The 18,267-nt window shown below is 59.3% G+C and overlaps 1 protein-coding gene across 1 annotated transcript in view; it reads left to right on the top strand.

Moving 5' to 3' along the window:
* The window catches only part of ARSB (arylsulfatase B), a 149,826-nt gene that overhangs the window by 127,821 nt on the left and 3,738 nt on the right, over nt 1-18,267 (top strand). The window lies entirely within an intron of this gene.

Here is an 18,267-nt window from a genome sequence, read left to right on the forward strand (position 1 = left end):
GAGGTTAGCGCGGTTACTTCGTCATCTGAAACGTCCCCAGTCACCACTTTTGTCCTTAAAAAAAAAAAAATTTAAACTTATTGTGTTATAAATCCATTGTGTGTAATCCTCAGAGCCTCGTCTCATAATTCCCCTACCGGGGCTGAGTTAACTCTTTCGTGGTCTCCTGTGCACGCGCTGCAGTCTCTGGTAGTTTACAGGGCTGGTTGGGCTGTGTCTTAGGACGAAATTGAGATTCTTACGGAGGAAGTGCGGGAAGCGGTTCCAGTACTTGGAAGGCCACCCTCGAACCATAAGGGTGCCGCTTCCCCCAGCCTCTCACCCTTCAGTGTGTGCCCTAAGGTGTTCCCGCCGGATGCCCCTGGGCACCTGCCGCTTCATTGTCCTGGGAAAGGGGGCAGGAGGGTGCCGACCTGGAAATCCGTGCGGTGGGAGGGACACGGCCTGCAACAGCAGCGGCACAGCAGCTCGTGACGCGTGGCGAGCACGTGATTTTGCCTGCGCCCTTGCTGCCCCTGAAAGCAGAGAGGGCGGGCGTTCAGCCGGCCGGAGAAGATGCCCCCGCCCACGTCCGGGTGCCTGGACTCAGTAGACTCCTCCTGACTCCAGCTTCCTGCCAGTGTCCACCCTGGGAGACCACAGAGATGACTCAAGCAGTTCAGGTCCCTGGTGCCCACATGGGGGACCTGGATTGAGTTCCTGGCTCCTGGGCTTCAGCCTAGCCCCACCCTAGGCCATTGCAGACATTTGGGGAGTAAATCAGTAGATAGGGGCACCATCTCTCTCTCTCTCTCTCTCTCTCTCTCTCTCTCTCTGCCTATGTGTGTGTATCTCTCCCTTGCCTCTCAAATCTACATTTTTTAAAAAATTTATTTGAAAGGCAGAGTTAGAGAGGCAGAGGCAAAAAGAAAGAGAGGGCTTCTATCCACTGGTCCACTCCCCAGATGGCCACAATGGCCAAAGCTGGGGTGACCTGAAGCCAGGAGCTTCCTCTAGGTCTCCCACATGGGTGTAGGGGCCCAAGGACTTGGGCCATCTTCCACTGCTTTCTCAGGCCATAGCAGGGAGCCGGATTGGAAGCGGAGCAGCTGGGACTCGAACTGGCACCCACAGGGGATGCCGACCCTGTAGGCGGCAGCTTTATCTGCTACGCTACAATGCCAGCCCCTCAAATCAACATTTTAAAAACGTTTTTAAGCAGGAAGAGTCTTCAGCTTCTCATAGTCACAGCTCTGGGCATTTTTTCACTGTTTAAATTCAATCCAGTATTTGATTTTTCTATAGAAAACTTCAAGTTTCCACTGCTAATTTGCTGTACTGGGTAAAGCCTCTGTGTAGGAAGATGTTTAGCAATGTTAACAACACCGCGTCGGGGAGTCAAGGCCTCGGAGAGCTTGGGAGGAATCCAAGCACACGTGTTTTCTGGCACAGCCGAGCGTGGGGCTCTGCGGCTGAGCGCTCTTGGAGCTCCCAGGGCAGACCCTGGCTGCAGATGTTCCGCCTCGCCCCGAGGCCCTGCCTGATTGCACAAGGAAGGCTCCGTGTCTTCCTGAAGTGCACGCTCAGTGAAAACGCACCAGCCATGCAGTGCTGATCAGAGTTCGCGGTGAAGGTGCAGCTTTGTTGGCGTCTGCGTTTGGCGCGGTGCAGCGGCTGCCCCAGAAAGCAAGCTCCGGCGGCAGCATGGGCAGACCTGCCCCTGCCAGACCGACCGTCAGCAGAAATCAGCTTTCTGAAGTGGGACGCGGCTTTCCACATTCCCCAGTCGGCCTCTTTCCAAAGCAAATGAGAAACAAATCGCGGGCACCAACTTCATTTTCCACCCAGAGCAGGCAGAGATTTCGCTGTGCTGTGTCTACCTGTCCGTCACAGGTTAATTGTCTCAGAACTCTGACTCCTGGCATTAGAAACTGGGGTCACAGGGCTGTGAGGACATACTGTGAGTCACGCACGCCTCCTGCCCCGCCTCCTGTACATGGATCTGTCTGTGTCTCTCCCACAATGAGAAGTGACTGTGGGCAGCCGTGAGGTGCACAGGGTCCCTCTGTAGGATCCGGGGTCCCAAGGGGGCTCCCACACTGGGCCACCAGTCCCGGTTTGTACAGCCTGTGCCCCTGCACCTGTCAGCTGCCACTCATTCATCAGTGGCCTGGAGTCGCAGGGTCGGGGAATCAGAGGCTGGGCAAGCAGGCCCCACGAGTCTTCCAGGATGGGGCCCCTGCCAGGCCTGTGAGGAAAGAGGGGCAGAGCCCAGGTCTGACAGACAGCCAGGTTGTAGCTGGCCGAGTGTGACTGATACCTCGAACCACACAGCTGCAGGTGGCCCAGGTCTGGTGGGCCTCGGCCTGACGACAGCCTGGGCCTCCTGACCCTGCTGACGGTGAGAAGTGCTGCAGATACAAGCCCCTGAGCCATGCCTGCAGCCCCTGCCTCCTCCATGGTCATGCCCGGAAGGAACTGCCCGCTCTGTCCTCTCTGCAGCTGCTCCGTGCGCCTGGCCTTGGACGTGACCCACAACAGGCCCCCACCATGTGGGCTGAGAGATCTGCCGCCCTGCAGGTGTTCCCCACCAGACAGTGCTCTTCGTCCCCTCCAGGAGAGGCGCCGCCTCCTTGGAATCTCTCGGGGAGTCCTCAGCGCCTGTTCCGGACGAACATGGCCTGGGGTCCACACCGCAGAGGCCTCTCACCCGCTCGCTGCCTCACCAGCCAGGCCAGAGCTGCCCTGCCCCAAGCGTGCCTCCTGCTCTCCTGCTCCAGCCTTGCCCCCACGGTGCTGTTCCTTCCCCCGTCACTACCTTTCCCTGCCAGGCCGAGTGCAGCCTGACCTTTGGTGGTGAGAATGTTTCCTGGGCTTTTTACCCTGAGTTCTTGCCCCATGGTGAGATAAGAATTCCAAGCAGGGTCCTAGGTGAAGTGCACAAATGGGAGTAGGATGTATCCAGAGAGAGGGAGAGAGGGTCACACTCAGGCGTGAATGTGGGGAGCCCCACGAGGACAGAGCCCCCAGTTTAGAGGGTCCCTTTATTGGGTAGGGGGTGGTGGCCTAATTGAATATACAAGGGGGTGGTGTCTGAGCAGGGTCCTCTGGGAAGGTTTCCACCGTGTGTCCACTTGGAGCTCAGCATGCCCGTGACCATGGCACCTCTTCATTGTGGAGAAGGCTCAGGTGCATTGTGGGAAACTGGGTGCTGGGTTGACACTTAAGGGGTGGAGTTAGGGTGAGTGCTACGTATAGAACCTGCAGGAAGGCTTACTTCCTGTCTGACTCCTGCCTGTGCTCGCCCTTAACACTTGGAGATCGGGTTCCACTGTGGCCCGGCTTGTCGAGGCCTTCCCAGCCGGCGCCATGCTCTTTCCTGGCAGGGTTAAGCGCTCACCGCACCTCCAGCGGCGCTGTTCAGCATCTCCCGTTGCCTCTAGAAGCTGCAGGTTCTGCCCAAGCTCATTAGGTGTGGAGCTTGTCGGGGACGGGGACCCGGACATGCGTGCTCCCCCACGCATGGCATCCCAGCGCACAGCCTGCAGTGTGGTTTGGTTTTCACACTGCGCATCTGCAGCTTCCTTCTCGGGCGTGGGAGCCTCTTGTGCCCCCCACTTAGGATCTAAGAGCAGGACGAGGCGGGCGGCCAGCATTCACTAGGGCACTAAAGCTCATGGAAAACTGGAATTAGAAGATAAATTTATCTTGGTGCAACAGTATTAGAAACCCATGTGGTATTTTTTCCCATAATACACATGTTCTGTGAACTTTTTGAAGACTCCCACTCGAAATATACAACTTCAAAACTTGTTGCATCAGAATAAACTTATCTTTTCATTCCATTTCCACAGACTTTGTGGTGCTGTTTCTCCCTTGCCTTCCCCCACCCCATAACCACAGCCAGGACACCGTGGTGGGTGGGAGCCCCCGGAGTCCCGGGGTCCAGCCTGGCTCCCTGCAGCACCAGGCAGGGTGGAGCACAGAGCTGTCTTGAGCCTTCGGTGAGATTGGTCCCTGCAGACTTCAGAAGTACTTGGCTCCTGCCGTGCCTGTGGCTGTGGAAGTTGGGGACTGTGTTCCTAGGAGGGCTTCTTGGTGCGGCAGTGCAGTGCAAAGTGGCCACCCCCCACCCAGAGTAGGATGTGCCCCAGAGGGCTTGCTGCCCTGAGTCGCTGGGACACAAGGGCTGTGTCCCCCCAGCCACCTAGGAGGTCATGTGGGCATCATTAGAAGAGGACTTAAAAGCCAGGAAGTTGGGCCAGTGCTGTGATACAGCAGGGTAAGCCACTGCTTGCGACGCTGTTTCCAGTCAGCTTCCGATCCAGCTCCCTGCTAGAGCTGGGAAGGCAGTGGAAGGTAACTCAAGTGCCTGGGCCCCTGCATTCATGTGGGAGACCTGGATGGAGTTCTGGGCTCCTGGCCCAGCCCAGCTGTTGAGGCCATGTGGGGAGTGAACCAGCAGATGGGAGAAATACGTGTGTGTGTCTGTGTCTCCTCTCTTCCTGTCACTCTGCCTTTCAGATAAGTAAGTCCTTAAAAAACGAGAACTAGGTGGAGTCAGCACGGATCTGTGAAGCTCTTAGGAAACCCGGCTTGATCCCAGCGGGGTCACAGTGCGTGGCTGGGGGGGTCCTGGCACCTTTGGCTGGGGTGGGGTCACTTTGCGAGCATGGGGTCCTGGCACCTTTATCAGCAGTGGGTCACAGTGCCTGCGTGGGGTGCAGGCGCCTTTATCAGCAGTGGGTCACAGTGCCTGCGTGGGGTGCAGGCGCCTTTATCAGCAGTGGGTCACAGTGCCTGCGTGGGGTGCAGGCGCCTTTATCAGCAGTGGGTCACAGTGCCTGCGTGGGGTGCTGCTGCACTTAGTCCCAGTGGAGTCACAGTGGGTGGTTGGGGTTCCAGTTTTCAGAGTTCTTGCCTTTTAGATTCAGGCGCTAAGATGGCTACACAGGGAGGTTTTGGTGGCCAGGAGCATCCTTGAAGTACGACGAGGGGGTTTGGGGGTGACGTGAGAGGAAGGGGTTGCGATGGCCTCCAGTCAGCGGCTGTTGGAGCTGGGTGTTGGGTGTGCTCCTGTTTAGCATGCTGTTCCGTCAGCTTCTGCGCGCGACATAATGTGGGTTTTTCAGTGAGTGGGAAAGAAGGCAAGGAGGGGCCCATTTTGTTCCCATCCCCTGGGTTCTCGGAGTCACTCTGTTGTGTCTCTTGGTGGCATCACCGGGGTCACCTTGAAGACCGTTGGTTATGGAAAAGGGTCCGGGTTCTCGCTCTGTCCCCCACTTGGTCCCTTCTCAAAACGCCTTCCTGTCAGACACCCCCTCAAACACATGGAGAAGATCTTGAAAGTAGGGCGTGCGTCGCCCTGCCTTGGCTGGGGTGGGTGAGGCCAGCACAGAGGGAGAGCCAGGGAGCAGGGCTGTGCCGGGCCTGTGCCGGAAAGGAGTCAGCCTTGCCCTGCTCCACGAGAGACAGCAGGGTGGCGACGAAGGGTGGCTCTGACTCCGCCTCGCCCACGCGCCCGGGGTCCCTTCTCCCTGCAGAGGCCTCCGCTCCCCATGCCCAGCTTTCCAGGTGGGTCTTTCCCGCGGTGCTGTCTCCACCTCCCTCTGGTTTCCCAGACACCCTCTTGGCCTTCCCAGCCCGCACAAGTGTACATATGATTTTTGTGGCCTCACACTGTTCCTGTGAGCGGGAAGACAGGCCCAGTCGGGGGTTTGGGGCGGAAGCAAGGCAGGGCAGTGGCGAGTGCAGAGGGCGCCTGAGGCAGGACCTGCAGGGGCTGACCTGGGCTTGCAGTGTAACAGGCCTCCCACCACCTGCTGTGCCGAGACAGGCAGGAAGCGTGGCTCCCCGGGGACCTGGATGGTGTGATATGGCTGCAGCAGCCTGCCCACAGATGGGCTGTCACTTGCCCACAGATGGGCTGTCACTTGTGTTGTGTTTGCTGTGAGCTTAGGCAGTGGGGGGTGGGAGTGATGGCCCCCACAGTACTGGTTCTGTTTTTGCAGATGGTGATCTGTAGAGACCTTTGCTTAGGAACAGCTTTGTGACAGCCTCCACGTAGAAAGTCATCCCACATGTCAGGACGCTGCTCCGCCCCTGTTTTGTTTCTCAGTTGGTGAATGTCGCTTGATGGTGACAACAGAGGCCACCTGTGGTTTGGAGCCAGCGGCTGCTGACTTAGCACTTGACACACACCTGCCACTCAATCCGCACAGGCTGGGGCCGTTCCCATCTCAGAGAAGTAAAGCAAGGGGGACGAAGTGAAGTGGTCTGTCCCCACCGCTGCACGGTGGTGGGCTGGAGCGTCCATCCCCAGTGCACAGGGGTGGGCGGCCAATTGGGGCAGGAGCCCCAGCTCTGAGGTGTGAATAAACACTCTCCCCTGCTGAGCATTAAGCCCCCCTCCCAGGGTGAGGAAAGCCCGTCCAGTTCCCAGGGTGCCTTTCTTTGTGGCACAAAGGATCCCTATCATGTGCAGATAAAGATTTCACCCTGGGGAGAGCAAATAGCCAAAAGAAGGAACCCCCATCCCCCACCCACCACCCCCACCCCTTTCATCTGTTCAGCAGGAGAGAGCCGGTTGAGACCTAGGAGTCCCCCTCCTGAGAACTGCCTGCGGACTCTCCGGGATCCAGCCAGCAAGGGAGTGTGGACACTTTTTCTGCCAAGGGCCTCTTGGATATTTATAACATCATTTGCGAGCCACACAAAATTATCCACGTGAAAATTAGCCTGCTATGGATTTGTTGAATTCAGACTCCTACAGGGCCAGAGCAAATGACCTTGCAGGCCTTACGCGACCAGCAGGCCAGGCGGTTCCACCCGGCGAGCGGGAGACGCCAGCTCCAGGAAGTCTGCCATCACAACCCCACGAGGCCCCTTGACCCAGCGGGCCCACTGAGGGCACGGTGGCCCCAGAGGCGGACCACCCCACTTCCGAAACATTCTGTTCTCTCAGTCGCAGAGCAAGGAAGCCATCTTCGCCCACGTCTCGGGTGTTTTTGATTTCTCTGGGAAGACAGGTTTTGTGTTGGGCAGCCCAGCTCCTCATGTCAAACCTCTGTGGGCTCAGCGGGCCACCGCCAGAGCTGGCCGTCTCGAGGTTTTGCTTTTTCCCGTTGGTGAGCAGTGCCTGGCGGCCCCACTGCTGGCACCGCAGGGTCGCGCCGCGCAGGGGTTTAGGCCACGCAGGGAGGTGTGATGGCTATCCTGGGAAGATCGCAGCCGGCTTTGGTTTTGTGCTCTGCTGTGACCGTGGCTGCCGCGCAGGCGTGGGCTCCCGGGCTCAGGATGGCCAGCAGTGCCCGGCCGCCCACAGAGGCCAGGGTTGCCTCCAGGGCAGGACCCCTTCCGAAGGGAGGATGACGTCGGCGTTATTTCATCTTTATCCAAAACGCTGGAGGAGGAAGCGTGGGTGCGGGGCTTGGATCGGGAGCCCCTGTGGTTGGGCCCGCGCCGGGCCGAGGGCGGGAGCCATCTTCTTTGATCCCCGGCCAGAGAGCCCGCGGCCGGCCTGCAAGCTCCCTCCTAATCACAGGCCGAGGAGGAATATTTTTGGTTAGTTTCCCTTTTTTTTGTACACACAATGCCTATTTATAGCCATTTGTTGACTGCCTCCACCAATTACTTGGAAAACGTGTATTTAGAGAGAGACAGACTGAAAATGTGGATTCGGGGCAGCCGCAGTTCTGAGGTGGAAATGGCGGGTTCTGAGGTAGGGATGGCGGGCAGCCGGCACCGCTCTGAGGTAAAAATGTCGGGGCAGCCGGCACCGGTTCTGAGGCAGGGACAGCGGGGCAGCCGGCACCCATCCTGAGGTAAAAATGGGGCAGCCGGTACCCGTCCTGAGGTAAAAATGGTGGGGCGGCCGGCACCGTTCTGAGGTACGGCTGCTGGCCCACCAGCGACCCTCGGCCATGCACTGACGGCGGTGTTGGGGGAGGTCGTGCTCGCTTGCTTGTTTCAGGCTCCCTGGGCCCAGGTTCGTGTCTGGGGTGGGCGTGGGTGCAGCCGCTATCAGCATAGCGTCCTCTAGGCTCGACCCAGCATTTGCAGCCTTCTTGGTGTCTCCCCCACCCCGTCTGCAGTGGCTCCAGCGGCCCAGCATCAGCTCCTTCTGCCCTGCGGGGTGGGGTCCAGCCTCTGGGTCTACAAAGGCTCCTCCCACCCCGCCTGGGGGGCGTGGCTGCTCCTACCCCACTGGGGGCGTGGCTCCTCCCCTCCTCCCCTCCTCCCCTCCGGCTGTCTGGAGGGGGCTGCTTCTCTCCAGGCCTCTGCCCCTCTATTTCCACAGGGGTTCCCCAGTTGGGGGGCCAGGACTCGGCCCTGCGGGTGGGCCCCAGCCGGGAGTCCTCTGCAGATCCCGGGACTTTGTCTGACACCTTAGCTCCTCCAGGCCCTGACCCAGGGCTGAGCAGAGGGGGCTCCTGGGGCCCAAGGCCAGGCAGCAGGGAGGCCACGGAGAGGAGGAGGAGGGCCGGTCTGAGGGCGGGGACACACAGTGCAGGTGGACCTCCAGTTCCCTGTCCACTGAGGCTGCGCTGGGGTGCAGGGAGAGGGTGGCCAGTGGCTGCATGGTTTCTGGGTATGGGTCTGGACTCCTGGGGAGGGGTGTATTCAGATAGAAAGCTGGGGGATGAAAACACTTGAGGGACCAGCAGAGGACAAGCAGCAGCAAGGGAGACAAAGAGAAAGCCAGGTGGAGGTGACCCCCATGGGCTGTGTCCCCTGTGCAGGTGGAGGTGACCCCCATGGGCTGTATCCCCTGTACACGTGGAGGTGACCCCCATGGGCTGTGTCCCCTGTGCAGGTGGAGGTGACCCCCATGGGCTGTCTCCTGTACAGGTGGAGGTGACCGCCATGGGCTGTGTCCCCTGTGCAGGTGGAGGTGACCCCCATGGGCTGTCTCCTGTACAGGTGGAGGTGACCCCCATGGGCTGTATCCCCTGTACACGTGGAGGTGACCCCCATGGGCTGTGTCCCCTGTACACGTGGAGGTGACCCCTGTGGGCTGTGTCCCCTGTGCAGGTGGAGGTGACCCCCATGGGCTGTGTCCCCTGTGCAGGTGGAGGTGACCCCCATGGGCTGTCTCCTGTACAGGTGGAGGTGACCCCCATGGGCTGTATCCCCTGTACACGTGGAGGTGACCCCCATGGGCTGTGTCCCCTGTACACGTGGAGGTGACCCCTGTGGGCTGTGTCCCCTGTGCAGGTAGAGGTGACCCCCATGGGCTGTGTCCCCTGTACAGGTGGAGGTGACCTCTATGGGCTGTGTCCCCTGTATAGATGGAGGTGACCCCCGTGGGCTGTGTCCCCTGTACAGGTGGAGGTGACCCCCGTGGGCTGTCTCCTGTACAGGTGAGGGGACCCCCGTGGGCTGTGTCCCCTGTGCAGGTGGAGGTGACCCCCGTGGGCTGTGTCCCCTGTGCAGGTGGAGGTGACCACCATGGGCTGTGTCCCCTGTACAAGTGGAGGTGACCCCCATGGGCTGTCTCCTGTACAGGTGGAGGTGACCCCCGTGGGCTGTGTCCCCTGTGCAGGTGGAGGTGACCCCCGTGGGCTGTGTCCCCTGTACAGGTGGAGGTGACCCCCATGGGCTGTCTCCTGTACAGGTGGAGGTGACCCCCGTGGGCTGTGTCCCCTGTGCAGGTGGAGGTGACCCCCGTGGGCTGTGTCCCCTGTACAAGTGGAGGTGACCCCCGTGGGCTGTGTCCCCTGTGCAGGTGGAGGTGACCCCCGTGGGCTGTGTCCCCTGTGCAGGTGGAGGTGACCCCCGTGGGCTGTGTCCCCTGTGCAGGTGGAGGTGACCCCCGTGGGCTGTGTCCCCTGTGCAGGTGGAGGTGACCCCCGTGGGCTGTGTCCCCTGTACAAGTGGAGGTGACCCCCATGGGCTGTCTCCTGTACACGTGGAGGTGACCCCCGTGGGCTGTGTCCCCTGTACAGGTGGAGGTGACCGCCATGGGCTGTGTCCCCTGTACAGGTGGAGGTGACCCCCATGGGCTGTCTCCTGTACAGGTGGAGGTGACCCCCGTGGGCTGTGTCCCCTGTGCAGGTGGAGGTGACCCCCGTGGGCTGTGTCCCCTGTACAGGTGGAGGTGACCCCCATGGGCTGTCTCCTGTACAGGTGGAGGTGACCCCCGTGGGCTGTGTCCCCTGTGCAGGTGGAGGTGACCTCTGTGGGCTGTGTCCCCTGTACAGGTGAAGGTGACCCCCGTGGACTGTCTCCTGTACAGGTGGAGGTGACCCCTGTGGGCTGTGTCTCCTGCTCCAGGCGCTATGGCAGGTGGTCTGCTTTGCCATCGTTTCCCTGCTCAGAGACTGAGACAGGGAAGATCCCTGGGGAACAGAGCGTTCAAGAGGGGACTCATCCCTAGGGCCGGCCCATCCCTGCCACTCTCCCTGCTGGCCACACTCTGTCCTAGGGCCCCGCCCCCAGTGCCCTCCCTGGCACTTGGTGTGCTCTGTTCGTCAGCAGAACTCATGGTGTTTGAGGGATTATTTGATCGTTCCCTGCCGGACTTGGTTTCTTCAGTCTGAAGAGGTAGCCTCTTACACAGAGAGTGATCAGCAGAATGGGTGTTTGTGTAATAGGTGAATGAAAAATGTGAATTATTTATTCAAGATTCAATTTAAACCAACGCACGAGAAAGTATCTTGTCACCATTTCAGGTACATCCCCGATGTACCAGGAGGTCGCACATTGAGGATTCGGTGTTTGGCTGCCCTGGCCGGTGCTGGTTTACCCACTCGATTGGCACTCCTGGCTGATGTCCACATTCACCAGCTGTGGCCAGCCCTGTAGCACACAGGAGCTCTGAGTACTTAGTGTGCACACTGCAGTAATGTTAACCCGGAACTCTGTCTGGTCTGAGCATGCCACCTCAAAGCTGATTTTGTTCACCGGGACTTTAAAACAGCAGATATGGACTGAGAGGGTAGGTGTCAGAGAAAGTGACTTTGTAAACTGAAATCATAAACTCAGATCCATTAAAACTCAGCACGTGGAGCTCATTTATAAACGTCAGGAGCATTTTGATTTTCCCCGTAGGTAATGCGTAACATCCTAACATTCCTCCTCACCTTTTTCTGATTAGCTTCGGGTCTGGCATATTCTCCCGACACTCCTTGTTCATGGTGCAAGGACAGAAGGGATCCTGGGGAAGCTGTGTGGAGTAACAGTCTTAGCCGCTAGGCTCAAGTCCAGTGACGAGAGAGCATTTAGCAATGGTCGGCTCCCCTGTTTGACTCCTCGCTGTGTATTCAGGGCAGGGCGCGCAGGCCCTGAGGAGCAGCAGGGACTGGGAAGAGAGAGGGCATCTGTAACCCTCTCCCAGCAAGTCCCTCCCTCCCCACACCTGTGCCCACATGGGCAGGCACAGCGGAGTGCTCCAGGCTGCTGCCCTCCACCCAGAGTCCATGGAGCCCGGGGATCCCCTCAGGACAGCCCAGGGAGGCCCATGTAGGGGCTGGACAGCTCTGCTGTTAGCTGTTGTGTGCAGCAGGCGGCTGCGTAGCATTCATTTATTTATTAAGATTTATTTTAATTTATTTGAAAGAATTACAGAGAGAGGTAAGACAGAGAGAGTGGTCTTCCATCCACTGGGTCACTTCCCAGATGGCCTCAAAGGCCCAGAGCAGCGCCAATCCACAGCCAGGAGCCAGGAACTTCTTCCGGGTCTCCCATGTGGGTGCAGGGGCCCAAGGACTTGGGTCATCTTCCACTGATCTCCCAGGCCATGCAGAGAGCTGGATCGGAAGTAGAGCAGCCGGGACTTGAACCGGCACCCCTATGGGATGCCGACACTTCAGGCCAGGGCTTTTAACCCACTGTGCCACAGTGCTGGCCCCAAACGTAGCATTCATTTAGAAGAGCTTGTTGCCACTTGAGAAGGTTGCAAACCACTGCCCTGCCGCCCTGCGTCACTGCGTTGGCTGCGGCATTTCGTCACAGTAACAGCTCGTGTGTGGTGGGAGCTCACTGCGCCAGGCCCCTTCCGTGTTCCGTGTCATGCACTTCTCCCCAGAACCTGGGAGCCCATCACTCGTGTTGCCCGTGAGAGAAGAGAGGCTAAGGCAGTGGCCCTGGTACCGAAGCTGTAATGCAGGGGCTGCCCTGGGGAGTCTAGCCCCAAAGCCAGGGGTCAGCGCTGCAGACGCTTCTGTCAGCGACCGGGCAATGTGGAGGACAACACTGCAGGTGCTGACGGAGTGCCTGTCACAGTCGGGCACGAACGGTGCTTGAACCCCAGTTCCCCTGCACCTCACTCTGTCCCCCACCCCCTGGCCTCGCCCGAGTTGGAAAGAGCTGGCGAACAAGGAGAGAGGCAGAGAAGTAAATGATGAGGGTGGAGGGACGGCGGCTGCTCGGCGCCCCCGAGACCCCGGCTGCTCGGCATCCTCCCTCCCCCCACACCCACACCTCCTGTCTCTCCCCCGGCTGCCTCTCCCCTCCCTCGCTGCGCCTCTCCCCTTCCTTCTGCCCAGCGAGGCTGCAGGTTGTTTGCAGGGCAGTCCTTGGCCGTTGGCTGTGCAGAGACCATCACAAGCCCAGCAAGTGCTGCTGGAGGTGGCGGGAGGCTGGACAGCCCTGTGGGCCAGCCTGGTCCTGATGAGGCCGGAGCGGAGCTGGACTTTGCTCAGAGGGCTGCAGTGAGGAGTTTGGGTGATCACAGGGCTCACATGATCCCGTGGAGAACCGGGAGTGGGCGTCCATACTTTTTTTTCCCTCTAATTCCAGTCTAGCCAGATCTGTGTGGCACATAGAATTTTCTAGTAATATCTCATTTGCATGGTAGCTGGTTTGCGAGTCAGAGTTTGAACAAGGTGGGCCGGTTGTCTACACCTGGCCTATGAGGGCTGTCGGGTCTACAGCACAGCTCTAAGCTGACCGGAAGGGAGGTATTTTCATATGTTCATCAGTTCTGTGCACGTGCCCGTCTGATGGCACCTAGCATGGGAATCCAGGAGGCTGTGTGGTGCTCCTGGGCTCTGCTTGCCTGGCCACCTTCATCTGCGAGCGGGCAGACACTCCAGAGTGGCCCCGACGGCCACTGTGACTTCTGTCTTCCTGTTCAGCACCCGGGCAGAGCAGCACGGTACAGGCTGGTGCTGTCTGGCAGCTCTGGCCATCCCGGCTCCAGCGGGCCGAGCTGCACGTCTGGGTACCAGGGCTTTTCCCCTCTTTGGAAGTAAAGTATGGGTGTTCCAGCTGGTGATTTTAGGAGGCTCTTCTTAGAAAAAAAATTCTATTTTTAGATCCAACAATCATGGAGAGCACTGCACACCTGTAAGTTGTTGCCACACAGTGAGGTGACAGTAGGGCCTGGGCCTGAGCTCTCCGTTACGGCACTTGTGATGCCGCGAGCAGACCAGGGAGCTGAACCTGTGTGCACCTCGTGTGTCCTCCCGCCCAGGTGCACTGCGGCTGGGGTGGGGCGACGCACAGCCCTGGGCAGTGGGCTGGGAGTTAGTGACGTGAACTTTATTCTGAGTTTGGAGTCCTTGAACTTGCATTGGCTTGAGCCAGGCAGAGGTGGTTAGCCAGTCATGTGTTCATTGTTAATTCGTCTCCAGTGCACATAGAAACAAACTGCTCTTAAGACGTTGTAAGGGGCCGGCGTTAGTTAGGTGGGGCGTTAGTTAGGTGGGGCGTTAGTTAGTTAGGTGGGGCATTAGTTAGGTAGGGCGTTAGTTAGTTAGGCGGGGCGTTAGTTAGGCGGGGCGTTAGTTAGGCGGGGCGTTAGGTAGGGCGTTAGTTAGGTGGGGTGTTAGTTAGGTGGGGTGTTAGGCGGGGCGTTAGCTAGGTTAGGTGTTAGGTGAGGTGTTAGGTAGGGCGTTATTTAAGTGGGATGTTAGGTGGGGTGTTAGATGGGGTGTTAGATGGGGTGTTAGGTGGGGTGTTAGGTGGGGCATTAGTTAGGTCAGGTGTTTGTTAGGTAGGGCATTAGTTAGTTAGGTGGGGCATTAGTTAGGTAGGGCGTTAGTTAGGTTGGGTGTTAGGTGGGGTGTTAGGCGGGGCGTTAGGTTGGGTGTTAGGTGGGGTGTTAGGTAGGGTGTTAGGTAGGGCATTAGTTAGGTGGGATGTTAGGTGGGGTGTTAGATGGGGTGTTAGTTAGGTGGGGCTTTAGTTAGTTAGGTGGGGCATTAGGTAGGGCATTAGTTAGGTCAGGTGTTTGTTAGGTGGGGCGTTAGTTAGTTAGGTGGGGCATTAGGTAGGGCATTAGTTAGGTGGGGTGTTAGGTACGGTGTTAGGTAGGGCATTAGGTGGGGTGTTAGATGGGGTGTTAGGTGGGGTGTTAGGTAGGGCATTAGTTAGGTGGGGTGTTAGGTGGGGTGTTTGTAAGGCGGGGTGTTAGGTTGAGTGTTAGGTGGGGTGTTAGGTGGGGTGTTAGTTAGGTGGGGCATTAGTTATATGGGGCATTAGTTGGGGGGTGTCAGGGCCCTGCACCCCACCGTGCCCAGCTCATTCTGCCTGTGCAGCATTTCAGACCTGAGCTGGTGAGAGGACACCTTGCTGCTCTCCCCTCCCACCTGTACCCAGTGAGTAGCATCTGTGCCAGGAAGTCCCCCTTCCCAGGAGGCCCAGCCTGCTGGTCTTCGGGAAGCTCTGAGCCTTAGGAACTTCCCTGATGTTGAACCCGGATGGCACCTGTGCCTTAACCCACGTGTGCCTCGGTTGCCACTTCCGTGCAGTTTAAAACAATACCGGGTCTCTTATATTTGGTAAACGTTAGCTTTCTAAAAGTTACTCTTTCTCCCTGTTTCCTCCACCTCTGACAGCTAGGTGGTGAGTCCAATGCCTCTGGCGTTCCCCCTTGTGCCAGCTGCCGGCCGCAGCCTGCCCACACCTGCTGTCCGGGGTGCAGCTGCCACATCTTCACAACCTCCTGGGCCCCAGTCTGCACCCCCCACTCCCCACATGTGCCATGAAGGATGGCTGTTCTTTGGGCCAGGCTTAGCCTGTGGGTAAGGTGCTGGTTGGAGTGCCTGGGTTCGAGTGCCAGTTCTGTTTCCAGTTCTTTCTTCCTGCAAATGTGTACCTGGGAAGGCAGCAAGTGATGGCTCAAGATTGGGTCCCAGCCACCACGTGGGAGACCTGATTGGAGTTCCAGGCTCCTGGCTTTGGCCTAGCTGGCCCAGCTCCGGTAGTTAACAAGTATTTGGGGAGTGAACCTGCCCATGGAGCATCTCCCTGTCTCTCTGCCTTTGAAATAAAAACAAATCGATGAGTAAGAACGGCCTTTCTTAGCTATGGCCCAGGCGCCTCATGGTCCTCTCCAGCAGCCACACTCACCCTTTATACTTGGGGTGGATCGAGGTTCTCTGTTTGGTCCATGCGGATCCCCCACACACCTGCTGTCTTCTCTGGGCCTATCACGAACTTCCCGCTTCTGGCTTGCAGGTCTGGTGGTGCGCTTGTCTGGCCTACGTGTTACGTGGTGAAAGCCTCAGTAGATGTTCACCAAATGTTAACAGCCACCAGCAAATCCACAGGCACTTTTGTTTTCCTGTTCTTAGTCTGGATTTTCCAGCGTGTTTGCAAGACACGCGAATTACCAAGTGAGAGAGCGTGATGTGTTTATGAAGGTACAGTCGTGGACCCTGTTGCCCAGCCTTGTGGGGTCAGAGGGCTGCCCCGCACGGCACCAGGGCTGGCTCTCCTCTCAGCCCCTCCCTGCTCGGCGAGTACATCCCCTGCCGCCGACCCGCGTCTCTCCAGCTGTGTCTCCTCCTTCACGCCCAAGGGCAGGGGGCACAGGGTGTTCAGTAGGGACCATGAGGGTTGCCCTGCACTGCTGAAACGGAGGCAAGGCGATCTGGACCCTGCCCACTAACGCGCTCTCCCCTCCCAGGGCACCCCCAAGGTGCTTCTGGGACCCACACAGCTCAGGAGAACACAGCTCTCCGTGGACCACTGCTCCCTGTCTCTCTGGAATCTGGGCCCCTTGGGGCTTCCAGGGTGGCCCAGGCAGGGGCCCCGTGCTTCCCACATGCGTGCAAGGGCACAACTGCCTTCGCTTGCCCTGCAGTGTCCGCCCTTCTGTGTCTCACACCCGGCACCCTGGGTGTGAGTCCATCTCCCAGGCGGCTTCCGGCTCAGAAGACAGAGAACGGCTTGGTTGCTTCACTTCTCTCCTGAGCCCCTCATCTCTGCCCAGATGTTCTCCAATCCAGCACCCGTTTTTCCTCCATCAGGCGGGCAGGTGGAGTGCTTGTCCCCTCTGAGTTGCAGCCTGGGACCTCAGCTCCCCTGACTTCGGCCACGTGCTGTGTGGCTGATGGGTTTTCATGTGACCCCTGGGGCCCTGTCCTGGGCTTCGGCTGTGCTCACACTCGTCCCTCACTCCCCCGACAACTGGTCTTTCTCCAGCCGGTAGTCACCGCCTTGTTGGTGGCACTCACATAAGTACGTGCCTTCAGTCTCCTGAGCAGGGTGCAGCCTTGAGCACAGGGTGAGCGGGCGTCTCTCCCCGGGGCCCAGGGTGAGCGAGTATCTCTCCCCGGGGCCCAGGGTGAGCGAGTATCTCTCCCCGGAGCCCAGGGTGAGCGGGCATCTCTCCCCGGGGCCCAGGGTGAGCGGGCGTCTCTCCCCGGGGCCCAGGGTGAGCGAGTATCTCTCCCCGGGGCCCAGGGTGAGCGGGTATCTCTCCCCGGAGCCCAGGGTGAGCGGGCATCTCTCCCCGGGGCCCAGGGTGAGCGGGCGTCTCTCCCCGGGGCCCAGGGTGGGTGGGCGTCTCTCCCCGGGGCCCAGGGTGAGCGGGCGTCTCTCCCCAGGGCCCAGGGTGAGCGGGCGTCTCTCCCCAGAGCCCAGGGTGAGCGAGCGTCTCTCCCCGGAGCCCAGGGTGAGCGGGCATCTCTCCCCGGGGCCCAGGGTGAGCGGGCGTCTCTCCCCGGGGCCCAGGGTGAGCGGGCGTCTCTCCCCGGGGCCCAGGGTGAGCGGGCGTCTCTCCCCGGGGCCCAGGGTGAGCGGGCGTCTCTCCCCGGGGCCCAGGGTGAGCGGGCGTCTCTCCCCGGGGCCCAGGGTGAGCGGGCGTCTCTCCCCGGGGCCCAGGGTGAGCGGGCGTCTCTCCCCGGGGCCCAGGGTGAGCGGGCGTCTCTCCCCGGGGCCCAGGGTGAGCGGGCGTCTCTCCCCGGGGCCCAGGGTGAGCGGGCGTCTCTCCCCGGGGCCCAGGGTGGGCGGGCGTCTCTCCCCGGGGCCCAGGGTGGGCGGGCGTCTCTCCCCGGGGCCCAGGGTGAGAGGGCGTCTCTCCCCGGGGCCCAGGTGGGTGGGCGTCTCTCCCCGGGGCCCAGGGTGAGTGGGCATCTCTCCCCGGGGCCCAGGGTGGGTGGGCGTCTCTCCCTGGAGCCCCCATTCCTTTCCAGACCCTGTCTCTCCGACTCTGGAGCCTCCGGCTCCTCACCATTCCCTCCCAGCTTCTCAGCTCCAACACCCAAAGTGTTTTCCCGAGCGCCGGGTGCAACGCTGGGGACCTTGCGTATCTTTTGTAACCTTTGGTCATCAAATGTCTTGGATTTCACCTTTAGCACTTCTCTTAGGAGTCTCTGTCCGTGTCTTCTGGTCCCAGAATTGCAGGACACAGGACTTTCTCACCAAAAGTTGCTACCCAACAAATACCTCTCAAATCCTGCTGGAGCCGAACTCTGCCAGGATTCTGTCTGTCAGCACTCTCAGAGATCTGCCGCTTTCAGCCCACAGTGCAGCGCACGCTTTGCCATTTAACAGTGAAAACAGTAACAACTCAGTGTTTCTTATGAATAGACACACAAAGATCCTCAACAAAACACTAACAAGTGGAACCCGGAGACACATGAAAAGGGTCGTATGCCAGGACTCAGTGGGGTATGTCCCAGAAACGTAAGGTCAGAGGTCAGAGAAGCATCTGAAAATCGGCTGCCTCAATGGGCCGATCCACAGTGAAAGGGGTCAGTGTCCTAGCACAGTGGGTTTTGCTGCTTCCGGACACCCACACGTCTCGTCAGAGCGCTGGTTCAAGTCCCAGCTCCTCTGTTTCCTGTCCAGCTTCCTGCGGATGCATCCTGGGAGCAGATGAAGATCCAGGTGCTTGGGCCTCTGCACCCCCCTGGAAACCAGGATGGAGTTTCGCTCCTGGCTCAGCCTGGCCCCGCCCTGGCTGTTGCAGGTGTTGGGTATTGAACTAGTGGACAGAAGATGCCAAACAAGTATCCCACTCACTGTCTGTCCCCTGCCTGCTATAGTGTTTGCTATTTACGTAGAGTTAAAAAGCCGCCCACAGCACCCGCCTGGGGTGACAGAAGCGTCTCC

Source organism: Lepus europaeus, chromosome 15 (assembly GCF_033115175.1).
Source record: "Lepus europaeus isolate LE1 chromosome 15, mLepTim1.pri, whole genome shotgun sequence".
Classification (NCBI taxonomy): domain Eukaryota; kingdom Metazoa; phylum Chordata; class Mammalia; order Lagomorpha; family Leporidae; genus Lepus; species Lepus europaeus.